Genomic DNA, 18,364 nt, shown 5'->3' with positions numbered 1-18,364 from the left:
ATAGTTAACATTTTATACTAAATGGAAAGTAAAGAGACCAATATTTCTGTATTCATATGTACACAATGATGGCTGAGCTATTCTTGGGCCTAAACTTGAGTGTTTTGGGAATCCAGACATATACCTGTCAACATTTAACCTGACTAAGTCAGTGAAAAATTGGCTTGGAAAAATATCCAGCAATAACTTCATCAGTTAATTTCATGGGAAAGGGGTAAGTTAAACACAGTTAAACATTGGTCATCTGCTTATTCCACTGTAACATTTTGTATTGTTCAGATAACATGTCATGACAGGTGAGGGTTTGTAGCAGAGTTGGGAGTCTTCACATGGATGAGATCTAATTACCTTATCAGCTTGATGATTGGAGTAACTTGTCTGGTCATGTGGACAAAGCCTCTGACTTCAGATCAGAAGGTCTGTGGTTTGAGTCCCAGCACGAGACTTGGAAATTATATGTTTGCCTCAGAATTATCATGTTTTTGTTGATGAATTGTTACACAGAAGACGACATGCTGATATATTTACAGTGGAAGCTGTCTAAACCGGCACTTGTTGGGACTGAAGAAATAATCCAGTCTAGACAATATGTTGGATTGTAGAGCTGGCGATAAATGTACAAGCCATGGACAGGACTGAGATTTTATGCCAGTGTTGACAACTTGCTGGATTGGACAGATGCTGGTTTTGATAGCTTCCACTGTATTAAACTCTCTGTTGAAGATAAATCCCTGAGCACAGGACTCGGAAAGTTTATGGCCACCACAGAATTATCATGTTTTTGTTGAAGATTTTTTTTACACTGAAGAAGGCATATGGGTATATGTATTAGACTCTCTCTTGAATAAAGTCACCTTACCACAAGTACAAGGTCATAACTCTAGGATGTGTGTTACAGGAATGCAGTATGTATTACCACTGAATAATCCAATCTGTATCGTATACTGGCATAATATTAATTTTGTTGCCATGGTAATAATTGTCAATCATTGACAATTGTTATCACTGGATATATTGTCCATTGTCTGTGTTTTGATGGGTACCATTGTCCCATTTGGTTACACCTGTATGATCCATGCACACAGAGCTGAATCTCTTGAGTATGGTGGAACCATGTGATTGTAGGGGTTTGAGATCCAAAATCACCTCATTATCGTTCAGAGCTTGTGAACAGATATGCAACAAATACCAACTTAGTGTTCAGACTTCCCATACATTATCTTATAGTTGAGGCCAAGGTTTATTGTCTTAGAATTAATTGTGAGCCAAAAGCTTTATGCCTTGGCTTGTCATGACAACGAGTCAGGTCAATCTTTTATTCAGTTTTACTGTCAAGATCTTGCCATTTATATATGTCTTCGAAAAATGTTGGAAGTTGGTAAGTTCAAGGGATTGAAACCTTCTGGAAGTTATACAGAGAGCAGTTTACACTATAACAATGTTTCCAACAAGATATCTAATTTTAAAGCTCATAAGACATGGACAAGAATTTTCTGTGTTTATTCAATATTCAGTGGATTTCCTATCATCAGAGGTCACTTTTATGATTTCTGCCCTCACAATGTACTTACAAAATGCACATGGACAAGTCATCTAAGGCATTACAGTCATTTGTGTGGAGTTGTGTCCCTTGAGCAAGCCCATGATTGGGTGTTCAAGACAAATTATGTTTCCTCGTTTCTCAACACCATGAATGCTTTTTATATGTTTTATAACATGACCTGCGAGCATTATTCAAAAGTAAGCCTGCACACTTTAGCACTTAAGTAAGAAGACTTACTTTTCAAAAATGCCCAAGGGTCATGTTATATCCAACTTATAAACTGACTGAAAATAAGATATAATTTCAATGTTTGGTATTCACTGATGAAATCAACTAGGATGAGACTGGCAGTCAACGCCTTGGCTTGCATGTACTTCACATGCGCTGATCGTGTCCTGCACATGTGCTGCCCACACTACCCATCTTGCAAGAAACACCTGGTTCATACTGAGAAACAATCACAATGTTCACAGCGATCATTAAAACCACCAAGAGAGTAAGTGTAGGGTTACAGGTTTGATACTGGGTTACAGGTTCAATACTGCATGTTAGCACTACATTTCAAAAATTGTCCATAACATCATATTTTATGATCATAATCAGTGATGGCAAGACAAAATCATATCAATCTTCAAATCAAGTAATAATTCAAAGTTCTGGAATAGAAGGACATTGTTAAGGTAATGCCTGGGGCAGAGGGTCTTTATTACGATAATTGCCAGAGGAAGTGGGATTGTATCAGATTTGAGGGATATTACGAAAAAAAAGTGTCTCCCGTGAACAATGGAGTAACATTACTGGAGGTTTATATAGGTTAACACTGAAACCTGAGGGCTTTCTTTCAAGTAGATACTCTATGAAGCAACTGCGGTATAAAGTAGTGCTAAGATCTCTCTCACTCACTCACTCACCTGCTCACTCACTCAAGTGCATAAAAAATACAACACTTGCAGTCAGTTCCTCACAAAAAAAGAGCTTCCTACAAGTGAGTAATCAATTTGTGTTGGCCTGTAGGTTATACATGAGAATACATGCATTCTGTTGCTAGACTCACCTGCTCACTCACTCAAGTGCATAAAAAATACAACACTTGCAGTCAGTTCCTCACAAAAAAAGAGCTTCCTACAAGTGAGTAATCAATTTGTGTTGGCCTGTAGGTTATACATGAGAATACATGCATTCTGTTGCTAGACTTGACCACAGAATCGTATTGCAGCACCGTCTACCTTTAGAGACATGTATGGGCATATGCAACAAGACCCATTCAAGCTGGAGTAATTCATTGTTTCTTAAAGTCATTGAGGTGATGGGAAAAATTCTCTTTAGGTGTCTTCCATATTGGAAACCATTGATTTCTTGAGGCTAGGTCAGTGAATGCTGATTACAAAGGATGTGATGCAACAAAGGTGATGGATAGCACTAGTGATAAAGCTGAGCATTATCTTGTTTGAAGGCCTGATATCAAGTAAAAAATGTTGGAGGTGGTCTTATATTGTAAAAACAGTTGGAGGGTGGGAGTGTAAATTGCTGAAGAAACAGAGATGAAGTATAAACTTTAGGAGGGACAGAGATGGTACATATACTATAGTGGAGAGGGAGATGACGTATAAGTTGAGAAGGGAGAGGGATGAAATGTAAACTCCAAGAGGTACAAAGATGGAATATACACTGTAGGAGGGACAGAGATGGCATATATATATTACAGTGGGGAGGGAGATGAAGTATAAGTTGAGAAGGGAGAGGGATGAAATGTAAACTCCAAGAGGTACAAAGATGGAATATACACTGTAGGAGGGACAGAGATGGTATATATATACTATAGTGGGGAGGGAGATGAAGTATAAGTTGAGAAGGGAGAGGGATGAAATGTAAACTCCAAGAGGTACAAAGATGGAATATACACTGTAGGAGGGACAGAGATGGTATATATATACTATAGTGGGGAGGGAGATGAAGTATAAGTTGAGAAGGGAAAGGGATGAAATGTAAACTCCAAGAGGTACAAAGATGGAATATACACTGTAGGAGGGACAGAGATGGCATATATATATTATAGTGGGGAGGGAGATGAAGTATAAGTTGAGAAGGGAGAGGGATGAAATGTAAACTCCAAGAGGTACAAAGATGGAATATACACTGTAGGAGGGACAGAGATGGCATATATATATTACAGTGGAGAGGGAGATGAAGTATAAGTTGAGAAGGGAGAGGGATGAAATGTAAACTCCAAGAGGTACAAAGATGGAATATACACTGTAGGAGGGACAGAGATGGCATATATATATTATAGTGGGGAGGGAGATGAAGTATAAGTTGAGAAGGGAGAGGGATGAAATGTAAACTCCAAGAGGTACAAAGATGGAATATACACTGTAGGAGGGACAGAGATGGTATATACTATAGTGGGGAGGGAGATGAAGTATAAGTTGAGAAGGGAGAGGGATGAAATGTAAACTCCAAGAGGTACAAAGATGGAATATACACTGTAGGAGGGACAGAGATGGTATATACTATAGTGGGGAGGGAGATGAAGTATAAGTTGAGAAGGGAGAGGGATGAAATGTAAACTCCAAGAGGTACAAAGATGGAATATACACTGTAGAAGGGACAGAGATGGCATATATATATTACAGTGGAGAGGGAGATGAAGTATTAGTTGAGAAGGGAGAGGGATGAAATGTAAACTCCAAGAGGTACAAAGATGGAATATACACTGTAGGAGGGACAGAGATGGTATATATATATAATATATTGGGGAGGGAGATGAAGTATAAGTTGAGAAGGGAGAGGGATGAAATGTAAACTCCAAGAGGTACAAAGATGGAACATACACTGTAGGAGGGACAGAGATGGTATATATATATTATATTGGGGAGGGAGATGAAGTATAAGTTGAGAAGGGAGAGGGATGAAATGTAAACTCCAAGAGGTACAAAGATGGAATATACACTGTAGGAGGGACAGAGATGGCATATATATATTACAGTGGAGAGGGAGATGAAGTATAAGTTGAGAAGGGAGAGGGATGAAATGTAAACTCCAAGAGGTACAAAGATGGAATATACACTGTAGGAGGGACAGAGATGGTATATAGTATAGTGGGGAGGGAGATGAAGTATATAAGTTAAGGACTGTTGCAGGGATAAAGATTATTGGAGGGATGCAGGAGGTTTAAGACAGGAGGGATGACAAGATACTTGCTGAATAGGTGTTTCTAGAAATGGGAGAGTGGTCGAAGAAAACAAAGTATGAAAAAAATACAGTGAATGAGTGAGTGAGTGAGGATGGTTTTATCATGTAAACTTCCCACAGGTTCCACAAAAGGTCTTGAGTACCTGACATTAAAAAAGCAATTAAGAAAATGGAAATGAGCAAAGGGGTGCATAGGGTATACTCCAGTACCTACAATGAGAAATGATATATCAAATTATTGTCCATGTATCTCTATTCAGTGTGCTCCTGCCTTGAAAATATTGCTCAGCAACTTTCAGCACAGGAAACCCATATGAGCATGCAAGATATTGGGTCTGATGTAATCATTGATTTAGTGTGGGAATGCCTGTATTTGACAATAGAGAACTGATATGGCGGGTTGAGCAGTTCGTGTAGAGTCGGTGTATACTCCACCTTCTACTGCCATTATTTCCACATAGTCGCTCCTCTGTTTATCTGTCTGGGAGACACAAACCAACATCGATTTTCTGTCCATTTTTTGTACCCCCAGCGAATGCGAAACAGGAGGAAAGGTCATACAAGTATCGTGAGGTGTGCATCAGTTCTCTCTATGGACAAATACTTAGTGGTGTGTAGTTTTATACTAGTAGTATCACACAATCAATACACGAGGGTGTCTCACTGTCCATATGTGCTCTGTCCAAAGTGTAGGATGTATTACTAGGCCAATACATTCATTCCAATGATGTGTAACAACCATTTACAAATGCATTCAGTAATCCATGTTTCATTGGTAAGTTCTTAGTGGAAGGTGTTTGCTTTTTAAGTGCATTCTAAGTGATGTTGACAGACCATTTAAGAATGGCTTCAGTTAATGATTTTGACTCTTCAAGTACATTCAAAACATGAGATATTTACTGACCATTTTATGAAATCTTCAGAATGTGTTTGCTTACTATTCAAGTTGTAGTGAAAAAATAATGTTTGTTTACTCTTCAGTTACTAAATTAACATTGATTACTGAATATTTAGTACATCGAAAGTAACAAAAAATATGTGTGCTGACTATTTTAATACTTTTGAATATTTAATATTTGTTGAATATTGAAGTTCATTGTGAAATTTGCCTTTTTCACATTTGTACAGTGTTATGATCATTACATGATCTTGGTGTTTCATTAAGACCTTCAAAGTAATTTTCAGTCCAGGTCTAGACATTTCAGTTATAGCCCATGGAGACATTGTCTCTTTATTTACAGTAATATTGAACTATGAGATTGATATGACCGATAAAACTGGAAGTAGCAGACACTCAAACTTGTGCTTCAATAGCTTGGGTCAAACATGCTGGAATTACCAATTTGCCATGTCGCCTTCTTCACACTTTGGCTCTGCTGTCTAATGTTTGTGTCATTAAAATATTGTTATAATATAAATTATCATACAGTGACGTTTTACAGTTCTTTAAAACTTACTTTTTAATAACATATTTTACCTCTCATCCGACTGCATCCCCAGTTAATGCATATATTGTAGAAACTTATGTGTACATTTTCCTTCAATGTCCCTATCAACTCTAGATCTGCTTTCGAATTTCACCATATGAATATTTCTTTAAAAATGTGACTGAAAATATGTCATATGAAAGGAATTTTTTTTCTCACCTAATTGGTTAATCATCTAAGTAGAGTCCCATCTTTTTTTTGTGAAAATGCTATGAAAATTAAAATGAGAATTGATAGCATTGGAAACGAAGTGTGTGCCAGAAGATTTGAATTAGCAGAGGCACACATTCAGTTGGTAGTTTAAAATTCCTCCCTGGAGGTAAAGGAGATTGATTCAAGTGTCACAACAGTCAGTCAGTGAAACATTTACGATAGATAGATTCCACAGAGGCTTGATAATCACTTCATGTTGTCAGATCCATTGCCATGTCTTTGGTTCTTCTGGAGTTTGAAATATATGCCCTGTCACCTGCTGAATGACAGATAATTTTTAGTGTGGGATCTTTGTCTTGACCATAACTGACATCAGAAATGGAAACTCTGACATAACTATTTTTTAGTTACACTAACTTGGAATAATTCAGCGCATGAGGTACATTTTAGAAAAGCCTTTTTTAATTAATTACGAATTCAAACAAGAAAAATTGCCATTATCCACAACCGTCTTTGCTGCATGCATGCCACTGATCATTAATTTCAGCACAAGGTACAATTTAATTAATTTAGCTCACAATGTTGAAGTAAGTTTTCTTCCTGATTGTTGTATAGCTCCCATTTCGTTCTGTACATAATGCAGTATTTGATACATATTGTCAAGTATGTGTATTTGATGAAATGAGTGAAATAGTTGTTTTCATGTCATTTCATCTCTCTTCAGTCTGTGAAGGAAAATCTCCACAGTTGATGTCACTTTGACCTGAAGAGCCTACTGTACTGCATCAATCCAAGTTGTTTGATATGATGATTAAGGACGTTCTTGTTGTTAATGACTCCAAGATCTACAGGGATTTAGTTATGATGGTTCAGATGCTCTGTTTTTCATTGATATGGGATATTTCCTTCCCACAAGTCATAAATCAACACACGGAATGAGATCAAAACAGATGTAAGATATATTGTGTTGGATGATTCTCTTTGAGAACGTATAATTGGCACAAATGTATAGTTATTGCTCCAGTCAGTGCTGGAACAAAGATAACCTGTTCATTGATAAAGTAATTAATGATGTTGCTATCAACTTGAGTGATGTGAAAATGTCTTTCTGATGTGGAGAGCAGCAGGTGCCTTGGAAAAGCAAGAAAACTTGTGTAGGGCTCCCAACTGAAAATAAGCATTAATTTGATTATCAAACTGGCTGCCATGACACAGAGACTATTGAAATTGCTACTCTGTTGTTGGTCCAGTTTTAATGATTGTAGCTTACATTTAAACATGGGCCATAGTGTAGTGTGTCAACATAAGCTTTAGCCATGTGATCATTCCTTGTGTCATGTCAATTTCACTTCCATTTAGCTTTATGTAATTTTATGTCAATATGTGTGTCCACCTTTCATGTGTTCAAATACATTTCTTACCTCACCTCATAACACATGCTCTGTTAGTGAGTGAGTTGAGTCTGGGGACATTAAAATTATTTTTAGTTACTTTATTGCATGACGTGAGACCTGTCTGGCTTGGTGTTTAAGTGCAACTCTGTTCAGAAAATGGTGACATTTGCATAAATGTGTCTGATAATCATTTAGTTAAAACTGTTCAGAAAAAGGCTACATGGTCCACTGATATATGAATTTTTGACTTGTGAATAACTCTGCAATTTTCACCATGCCCTGTAGATTTTACAAGCTGTATATATAGCTAGCACCAGGATGGCTGTGGGGCCTTGTCCCTGTTCTTGGAATGTTATGCTGTTAAACTGACTGGAAGCCTGTCTGGATGACCAGTGAAGTGGTGTCATAAGATATGTGTACAACGATATCATATGGCTTCATTAGATCTTCATATTTGACAGAATGGATTTCTGTAACAGAGTAGGTGTGTTGGTTAATATGGTTCTTGTAAAAGCTGACAAAATGAGATGCATTCTTTTGCATCTACCTAAGCTGCATGCAGTTATTAAGCATGTTGTATAAACACTCATTCACATATCAGAATATCTGGTGATATATTACACAAATGTGGTTTGTGGTCCTTTGCAGGTCACAAATCAGTTGACATTAGGAATGGCAGATGGCCAGATGGCCATCCCAGGTAGCAATGAGCTCTGACTTGTATGTGTTTACAGCATGTCTGTCAGTGATATGGATGAAGCAATGCATAACTACTCGTCGTATGCCTGTAGATGTTAGTCACATTACCTTTGGTGTTATTTCAACCTGCACTTGGTTAACTCAGTAGGAATTGAGGGGAGTCAAGTCGCACAAGACTTGCTTAAAATGTTGACAAGATCAAAGTTCAGTTCTCTATTCAGGCACATTGTGTGGAGCCTATTTCATGTCATTAGCCATGGTATTCACACAAACGCATACCACGCCACGCCACGCCACGCCCACACGCACGCACGCACGCCCACACGCACGCACGCACAGATCTATACTCTCACCTTTATCCATAGCTATACTTATGCTTATACTTCTACCTATCCTGACAGATATATGTTAAATATACCTGTAGCAATAGTCCCAGCCATGCCCAGCTATACTGGTAGATGTATAGATTGCTATTGCTGTGACGTGTGACAGGTCTGTTAGGTGTACTGGCATTTTGTGAACACAAAGCCCTGGTGTCATCACTGATTCTAGTGATCCTTTCATGTGATTATACAGTTGTTTATCTGGATTATAACTTAGTTTGTTTCTGAGGATAGTCAGGACTGAGTATTCTTTTGCACTGATGTTCTACAGTACAGTCAAATTTCTTATGGAATCATCTCTTATGTAAGTTGCCAGTAAAGACTCAGTTTAACTTGATGCTAGATGAGTAGACACATTTGAATAATCAATGCGTTCTTCATGTTCAGACACATAAATACATTGTATTAGTCTCAGTGAACCAAACTGTTGGTTTTAGAATGTAATAAAAAAAATTTTCCCGAGGAGAGTCAAAACTGGGTATTCATTTGCACTGATGTTCTATAATGTGCCCATTATCGTACAGTACAGTGAAATTTCTTTTGGAATCATCTTGTATGTAAGTTGCCAATAAACCCGCATTTTATGTTTAACTTGATGATAGATGACTAGACATATTTGAATAATCAATGTATTCCTCACGTTCAGACATACAAATACATCATATTTAGTCTCCATGAGCTAGATCACCACTGTAGTATGCACAACGGAGATTGCTACACAGATTGACGGAATATGCATAAACTTGGCCTCCTTGGTTTCGGATCCACTGGAACCTTTTAACTGATTTCTGAAATTCTGTAAACATAATTGTATCATGGGTTTGAAATTAGTGGCATAACAGTATCCAGAATGTGGATTAAATTGTAACTGCATAGTTATGACATGCTCTCGATGCCTGAAGGGCTCCTATTGAAGTAATGTTATTTCTAGACGGAAGTTGTGTCGGTGTTATCGCTACTTTTCAGTGATCCATTCCTGAAACCGTTACTACTGTTTTGCTTCTTTGAGTCTGCTTCAGTGGATCAGTATGACAGGTTAATGTTAGGGCCTTGATGTTTCATTGAATTTAAAGGTGGATGGAAACTATTGCACTTGTTGGAACACTTTAATTTCTAAGGGAACATTGACGTATCTTTCAGAGTACCCAGAGGAATTCTTCAAAGAGAAAAATATTCACATCACTACTGCTGACCCAGGTGATGATTAACAAATAATCTGTTGTTAGGAATATATCAAATTGTGGGGTTCTAAAAAAGATAAAATAGTTATATTTTGTTTATGCATTATAACCACCTATTTACTAAATGGAATTGTGAAACATTCCTATTCTAATTATTGACCCAGGTAATGACTGACTTATAATCTGTTCTTAGGAACATGTCAAACTGTTGGTATTTAAAAAGTTACACTAGCTAGATTTAGTTCATGCATTATATAAGTTATAACTATCTTCTTGCTTATTATTTTGGCTTTTTTCTCATTTGTTCACACACAGTTAGTTCTTCTTATGTCTAAATTGTTCCTCTGTTCAAGGTATTCCTCTGGACCTCAGAATCTGTCCAACTCTCACTAAAACTTATTTCAGCTGGAACCATGTCACACTCCTCTCAATAATTTGTAACTTTGCTGCAATTCTTATGGTTTCACAATTGAATTTCTACTCAATTTAAAACTGTTAGATTTCCACAGGATGTTAAACTTGATAAAGTATTTATTAATTCTTGAACAACATCAGCTGTCTTGACATTGTAAACAAGATTTTAACACTGTACAATCTTAATGTGGTATGTGTTCCCTTTAATTCAAATTGTGACACTTGCAAAATGGGCCATGGAAACACAAAATGATCAGTGCATTCAATTTGATGGATGTATGCAATATTGATGTACATGTATATGATACACTGTCTAGCTCTACCACCTTGTGGGACCAGAACAGGGCTGTTGGGTCTTGGATCAATACCGCCCGCATTGGGAACATGTTTTATCTTCAGGCGTTAAATACATTGTCTAACAGTCTGTTTATTATCTCCCTTGAAACTGGGCATGGGAATCCACCAGTAAATCATGACTTGTCTAATGTTCAATATACTGGTTGGTAGGGGAATATTTTAATTATACCATTACCAAGGGAAACTTTACTGAATACTGGCCAAACTGTCTCATCTATTTCATGGATGCTGTTAGGTAGGTGGGTGTAGGTTTTGTAGGAATGCATGGATAAATGATCCTTCATACAGATGGATGTTGGATGTTTTCACTTGCAGTAAAGTGTGTGACTGAAAGGTGTGTTTACTGTTCATTGACAATATGAAGGAGAACAGAAGGTCTTCGATCATTACAGAATTATTTGATTGGTAAAAGAATAAAGTTGCCCTCATGATTTCATGGTCAAAGGGAGACAATGAGGATAGGCCTCTCTGACATTTTCACCTTGACGTATATCTGTTATGAATATGTAATTTGTTGAAACATTCAGAAAGATCTCTGATCTTGAGTGGACGTTTTGAATGATTCTGTTGGTCTTCAAATGAATAATTTTCATTCAGTGAAGAGATATATATGTCCTATAGACGTATTCAATGTTGAGACAACTATATGAATTATATAATGGTACACTCACATTCAGATGTAATTACAAGACAGTTATGTACTATTGTATTGTGCAGTGAGACAGTAGCATGCAGATGACAATAGTGTTCAGTGGAACAATCACATGCAGATGTATTGTTCAATGGACCAATCACATTGTAATGTATTTATGAGACACTCACAAGCTTATTTGTACCTGAAATGAAAAAACACATCTATATATTTTGTAATCAGACTATCAAGTTCATATACACACTGAAAAAATCAGACATATTTATCAATCATACCCATGAATGACAATAATGTTTCTGTCTATTGAACAATGTTATAATCAGATTTGGATGTATTCCCTAGACAATCCAATGTACTGTACAATTAGACGATGGCATGAATATGTATTAGTGAGCATTTAAGACTGATTGTTCTAGGAGACAATCTGAAGCTAGAAAGCAATGTGGAGTGGCAGAAATGATGGACTATATCAAAATTATTTCTGTTGACTTGGTCAGAAATATCATAGGACAGGGTTTTGACACCATATTTAAATATAACTTTAGTAAATTTTGATGTGTGGATAAGTTCTATATTACATATTTTCTTTCATGTTAGTTATTTATATAAAGTGTGTCTGCAGAGAGGTATCGTGTGAAGTAAATCAGTCAGTGGTTGGAAGTTCATAGTGGAATTTTCTACCTTTGTCAATTTGTGGCTTGTGGAACTCGTTTTATGGTTATCTCCCCTGTATCCACTGGTCTCAGTAGTTTTAATCATATTCATTCATTGTTCAGGGGGTGTTGATTTATGCTGTCTGGTCAGTTTTCACAACATTTGTTTGAAAATAACAGATAAGCTAGATCTAAGACTTTACAACAATACAAATATATGAATGTTTCAGACTTATAACGAAGTTTTATAAAGCTGGAAGCCTCACATAACAAATTAATCCAAGTTTCACAATTTGAATCCAAGAATCAGATGCATATGTATGTAAATCATGATGTTGGTGTAACTGAAAAAAAGTTAGGTTTCTCAGCTTTCAGCCTAAACATTAGAGTGTAATTTGATTGTTAGCCTCTATGAAGTTCGGTTGCAAAACAGATCAATCATATTAGAGCAAGAACAATAATATCATGCACTTGATAATTAGTGTTGATCATAACACCCATTCAATTAAGATCAAATGTAGTGCTTCATACAGAATCAATTATCAAAGAGAGAATCCACACATTGTAAGTAACCTCTTACTGAAAGTTTATAAAAATATTTTCCTTGTTTCACGAAAACTTGGGTAATTATGGTTTTGAAATATTTTTAAATGTCATATTAAAGGAACGCAAATACTTCACTCTTTTAAAGTTAAAGGACACAAGCTTTTATTTGATCAAGATTCTTTGTGGAAATTCAAATTTCTATACCCAGCGTCAAGACCAAGAGAGGCCGATTTTCCAATTTGATTTCTGGAGAGGTTGTGCGGAATGAATGCAGGAACATCGTCAGGGAAACCATGGAGGGCTCCGTCAGACGATGCCATACAGATTGTCGACTCGTCAGGACAGGTGGGTCACTGGAATTTTGACCCAGTTTTATATGAATTTGTTTCCTGGCTATTTTCACAACAGTAGTTAATGGTAAACAGGTATTACACTTGTGTTGATATTAACTTTCAGTTTGGGAGACAGCTCACATCAATATGCAGGAGTCAATAAAATTAGTTTTCCATGTTTAGAACAGTGATGTAGTGGGGAATAATTAGTGTTGTCTTGATGCCGACTTTTGTTGATAGTTTCATGGGGAAATCTAATTAACCATACACATATGTGGACTGTTCCTTTAGACGTGGTACAGTGGGAATTTATACTGATAAGTACAGGGCTCAGGGGCATTCTGTTTAGTTTTATAAATTGTGTTGGGATTGTTATTTAGTTTTAACTTCTTAGTTTCAACAGAACAAGTAAAATGGTTATGGCCATCCTGCACTGTTTTTTTTAAATATTGTACAGAACACATGGATATTTTATGGATCAAACATGTGAATACACATGGCAACACCCACACTGTGACATCATGTTGAAGCTTCAATGTCTTGTATAAGGGTATGTGCATGATGTGTCAAGATTTAATTTTTCATTAAAAATATATCTATTTTAAGCTTTTCAGTAGTTTGCAAATACTACATTGATAAGATATTAGATATTAAACAGACAAGATGTACTCCATATGAACAATTAATGAGTCTGATATAGCATCTACCTGCATGAACCTACCTCTGTCCTTAGCTTTGCCTTTACCTGGAAACCACACAATGATATATATGTATGGTCAGACTAAATAACAGAAACCAGACCCCATAGGTCTTTACTATTTTGAAATCGTGTTCTGAAAGGTTAGATTAATTGAACATCTATGTTATATTGGGGACAATGGTTCTTTTTCTTCTCTACAGTTGGCAGTTTATGCAATGCAATTATTAGATCAGTTGTAGAATGGTGATAGTATTATTTAAAATTGAATTGACAGCTTGAGTGTATTTTTGTTCCTTGCAATTATGTTGGAGTTTTCTGAAATGCATGATACTGATTAAAAGTACTACACACACACACGCACACACATGCACGCATGCACACAAACACACACATACACACCAATATCTACAGTTAATAAATAGCACTACTTCTTTTGCCTGCAGTGACCTTTGGGATGTGTAATTGATACATCAGTTGTATAAAGGTTCATACTTACACATACAAATAAAGAGTCGTTATTCTATGACACCAGATTAAACTTGACCAAAGCACATGTAATTCAAATGTCAACACTGAAACAGGATGTAAGCTAGAACTCAAACTCAGATGATCAGAACATTTATCTTTTTCCTTGAACATTTTTTATGTACCACCAGAGCTTCATTTAGGCAAAAACATATTTATATTTCCAATTTCAGGCCATCAAAAAGTAGTCTGATTAAGCCAGGGTATTTTTGTTGTTGTTTTTATATGTATGTATGTGGAAGAGTGCTTCCAAACAAGGACTGCTTCATCTGTAGCAAAATGCAACAAATTTACACTTGTGCCATAAAAAAGGACATTGATGAGCTAGTGATACAAGATATGGTTTAATTCTAGGGAGACAAAGAAAAGTGTTTTAGGAAGCTGGAAACTCTTATCTATGCAGGTTTTGTTCATTGATTATTTTGTTGAGATAAAAAATAAAAACAAAGATTGTTGATGAACAAATCAAAATGGTAATTAAAATGCCAAACAAATTCAAGAAGAAGAATATCTGAGAGTGAGTGAGTAAGTTTGCATTTATTATGTGATTAGTGGTATTCCCACAATATCATGGAATGGGGTACTTGAGTGGAGCCCAGGTCTTCAGCTTCTTGAGGAAATGGTTGAACCACTGAACCCAATATCTTTGAATGAATGATACTTCCAGTAAATAAGGTGGCTATTTCTTATATTTTGAAGTGGCAACCTAACCTCTTGAATATCAGGTCTACCATGCAAACAGTGAAATAATCATCAAAACTGAACTCATATCCACCAAAACAGAACTCATATCCACCAAAACAGAACAAAAATCACCAGAAACTGCCACAACATTCTAAAACTGAAACAAACCCCCTGTAATGGAAAACTAATCGTTTGGAATGGAAACAAAATTCATGTATCATCTACAACAGCTCCTGAGAACAGTTGCTGAGCACACGAAACGGCAGTCACAGCATCCAAAAACGGCAACCATAGCGTCCTGAAATGGCATAAATATCATCAAAGATGGGGGTGAGGGGAGACGAACAGGCTGTAGTCAATGATGTTTTTTGTCACCATGACATCGGGATGTAGCGCATCGACCCCCTATTGTATTAAGCTTCAAACCTATGTTCATACTTCCCAGTGCCAGGTTGTGATTCTGCACATTTGACTATTAAAGACATCCAGTCATGCATCCTAGCTTCCGCTGATTTTAAGTTTAGGTTCACATAACACTTAAGCTCTTTGATTTCTGAAAAGTGATGAAGGTCTGTATATGTTGAAGCTTGCAAACTGAATCATGATCACTATATATAATGAACAGTGAAAGAAGCGCAAGTTCAACATCAACAAAACAATCTCATAAAAGGAAGCATTCATGTTTTTGTCTTTAATTAAATACTTGACCAAACAATCCCAACAGAGTTACATTTCTTTTACTGTTCAGTATATACATAATTGAAATGCTGTCCATAGTGGTATGAAACCCAACTCACTTAGCCACAATAGTATGGATACTTGATGTCCAGCACATGCTTCATTCCCCTTCCCTTTCGAAGTGTAATCTATTTATTAAAATTTAGGCCAGACCAATTTTATTTCTTGTTTTACAGATTTTTGTCCTCTGAGAACCTAAAGGCAGGCAGGAAAAAAAATGAAAATAAAATGTCCAATCGAAGTAATATTCCTTCCAAATACTCAAAGTATTTTACTTTTGGCAATTTATGAAGTGAATATGAGTCAACTTAAAAAGTATTTTCTTGTGAGTTTACATTTTTAGACAATAAAAAAAAAACCATTAGGGTTTTATTGTTTAGTGGTGAAAATTAATATATGTATTTTTTTTCTTATTCTAGAAAAAATACAGCACAGGATCCGTAAAACAAGAAATAAAATTGGTCTGGCCTTATTTCTATTTACAATATTTTGTTTTGTTCAGCTATGCACTACACTGTGAAGTTTTGCTAAGGTTTATGATTTTCTGTTTGAATTTAAAGTGACAACTCACATGCAAACTTGTTTATTGTTACTATGTGGGTGCAAGTGAATCAAATCAGTCATTACAAAAAGTTGGAATCATTCAAGAACTAGCAACTATGACTATAGTTACTTTCAGTGTGGCCGTGTAGAGTAATAGTTAAAGCATCAGAAAAATGGAAAATTATAGGTTGTTCACATATGATGCCATGTACTATATTAGAAGAATCATGGTTCAGTGAATGATTTGAGATTTCTGTTGCATGTAGCCATAGGCAAGCTGTCATGGGTAGTGGTACAAGAAATGAAACTCAGGTGCATTATTTTATGAGCATATCATAATGATAGTGTCCACTTGTCACACTGGAGACCTGGGTTCAATACTCTACATGGGTACAATGTGTGAAGTTCATTTCAAACTGCCCGAACTGTGACATGCTCAAATCTGTGATGTATCAAGACTAGGATACAGTTACCAGAAAAAGCAATGCTATGGACAATGATAATATGATTGTCACACTGTCATGAAATTTGGCATGAGCTGTATTTTGACCAGGGAATCATATTATTGCTATTGCAACTGCTGCCAGAATTGTTGGTTTATGTTTTGTTGGCTTTTTCCTGCCATATTTCAGCTTTGGTTGAAGTGATTATATTCTGTCGTTAAACATCTGTTACTCAGCTAAAGTAAATATCTTCCTTAATCTTGATCAGAGTTTAATTCCTAAAGAGTGGCTTCTGTCACATCTTGTCTCATATGCGTCTCAACAGTCCAAATGCACTTTTGCATTTCCAGAACAACTGCTGTCATCATTTTTGCAGGTTCGTTTACTAAGTGAGAAATGATTACGTTGTATGATCTTCTCCATTAATCAGCCATTGCAACATGTGAAATTATAGAAAATAGGTCAGCAGCTGTATCATTGCCCTTGAGTTCTGTATGTATTATGAGTCATAGACCTTTGCAAATTACTTTTTGGGAGGTAGATTATAACACAACACAGTGCTTATTGATGCTTGAAATTCAAATTCAGCCATGGAAAACTCTACTGTGTCACAATCTGAGGAAGGGGATGGTGGGAATCATCATGGCGTCTTATCTATGAGGTCTTGGAAATGATGTGATTTTATCCGTTTGGGAGTAGGATTTAACAGGTTCTGATAGTGGGTGTGATGAGAAGGTGGTTAACAAAGAAGGGGTCAAATTGGAAGTACAGTCAAATCCCATTGACCAAGGGACCAAGTAATAAATTTGACTTAGTGATGTATTCAAGACATCGGTATATCAATGAGGGTAGAAAAAAAAATGAGCAAATATTGAACAATTCCTTTATTCAGCACATCACATCAAAAATAGCACTCCAATTATGTGAAAACAAATACAGTCAAATACTGGTGAGTCGAATGCTGGCATCACGAATATTATGCAAGTACCTGTTGGTCCTGACCATTTTGTTACCATCACAGATATACCTTTGTCTCGAATACATCAGTAACTTGAATTTATTACTTGATCCCTAGTGATTTGAGATTTGACTGTACTATATAAAAGTGGACACATTTCAGTACTAGCACTATGAAATACAAAATACATGTTCCTCTAAAAATTCCAAGAACAAAGTTTATTGTCAACAGATGTACTTAACGCCATTTTGAATCTTGTTGAAACAAAAAGTTGAAATCACTTCTTGCAAAAGTCTGACATTAATGTTTGTTTCTGTGAATATCTCTTATATTATCCACTAATTCTCAGATGCTTGCCAAGTGGGAAAAAAGTTCATTGCCTGTGCTTGGGACGGACTCGAGAAATTCCTCCAGTGCTTGACAGAACTTAAACGCTTCTGATACCGATGATAGTGTGTCGTCTTCATCATCAGATGAGTAGAATCACTAATCTGCCTTTTGAACTCATCTGTCAATGGCAGAAAGGTGTGAGCCATCCTGTTTTGTTAATTGGATCAGTTAAATTAGCTACACCAGTGAACTTCTGATTGACTGACTTTGGCTTATGTATACAAGATTGCTGCTGTTTGAATCTCATGGGACAAACTTTCCTTCTAGAGTCATCTTGTTTATTTATGAGATGGATCTAGGTAACCAGAAATCAAATGATGACAGCTATAACAAGGAATGGTCGGGAATGACAGGTACTTCGTGTTATGCATAATATTCGAGATGCCAGTAATTGATG

The 18,364-nt window shown here is 36.3% G+C and overlaps 1 protein-coding gene across 1 annotated transcript in view; it reads left to right on the top strand.

Moving 5' to 3' along the window:
- LOC137297712 (dipeptidyl peptidase 4-like) overlaps window positions 1-18,364 on the top strand; it is a 499,818-nt gene that overhangs the window by 77,268 nt on the left and 404,186 nt on the right. The gene's annotated exons all lie outside the window — the stretch shown is intronic.

Source organism: Haliotis asinina, chromosome 10 (genome assembly GCF_037392515.1).
Source record: "Haliotis asinina isolate JCU_RB_2024 chromosome 10, JCU_Hal_asi_v2, whole genome shotgun sequence".
Classification (NCBI taxonomy): Eukaryota; Metazoa; Mollusca; class Gastropoda; order Lepetellida; family Haliotidae; genus Haliotis; species Haliotis asinina.
The sequence above is the reverse complement of the archived record's forward strand: the minus strand, read 5'-3'. Positions and strand labels throughout refer to the sequence as shown.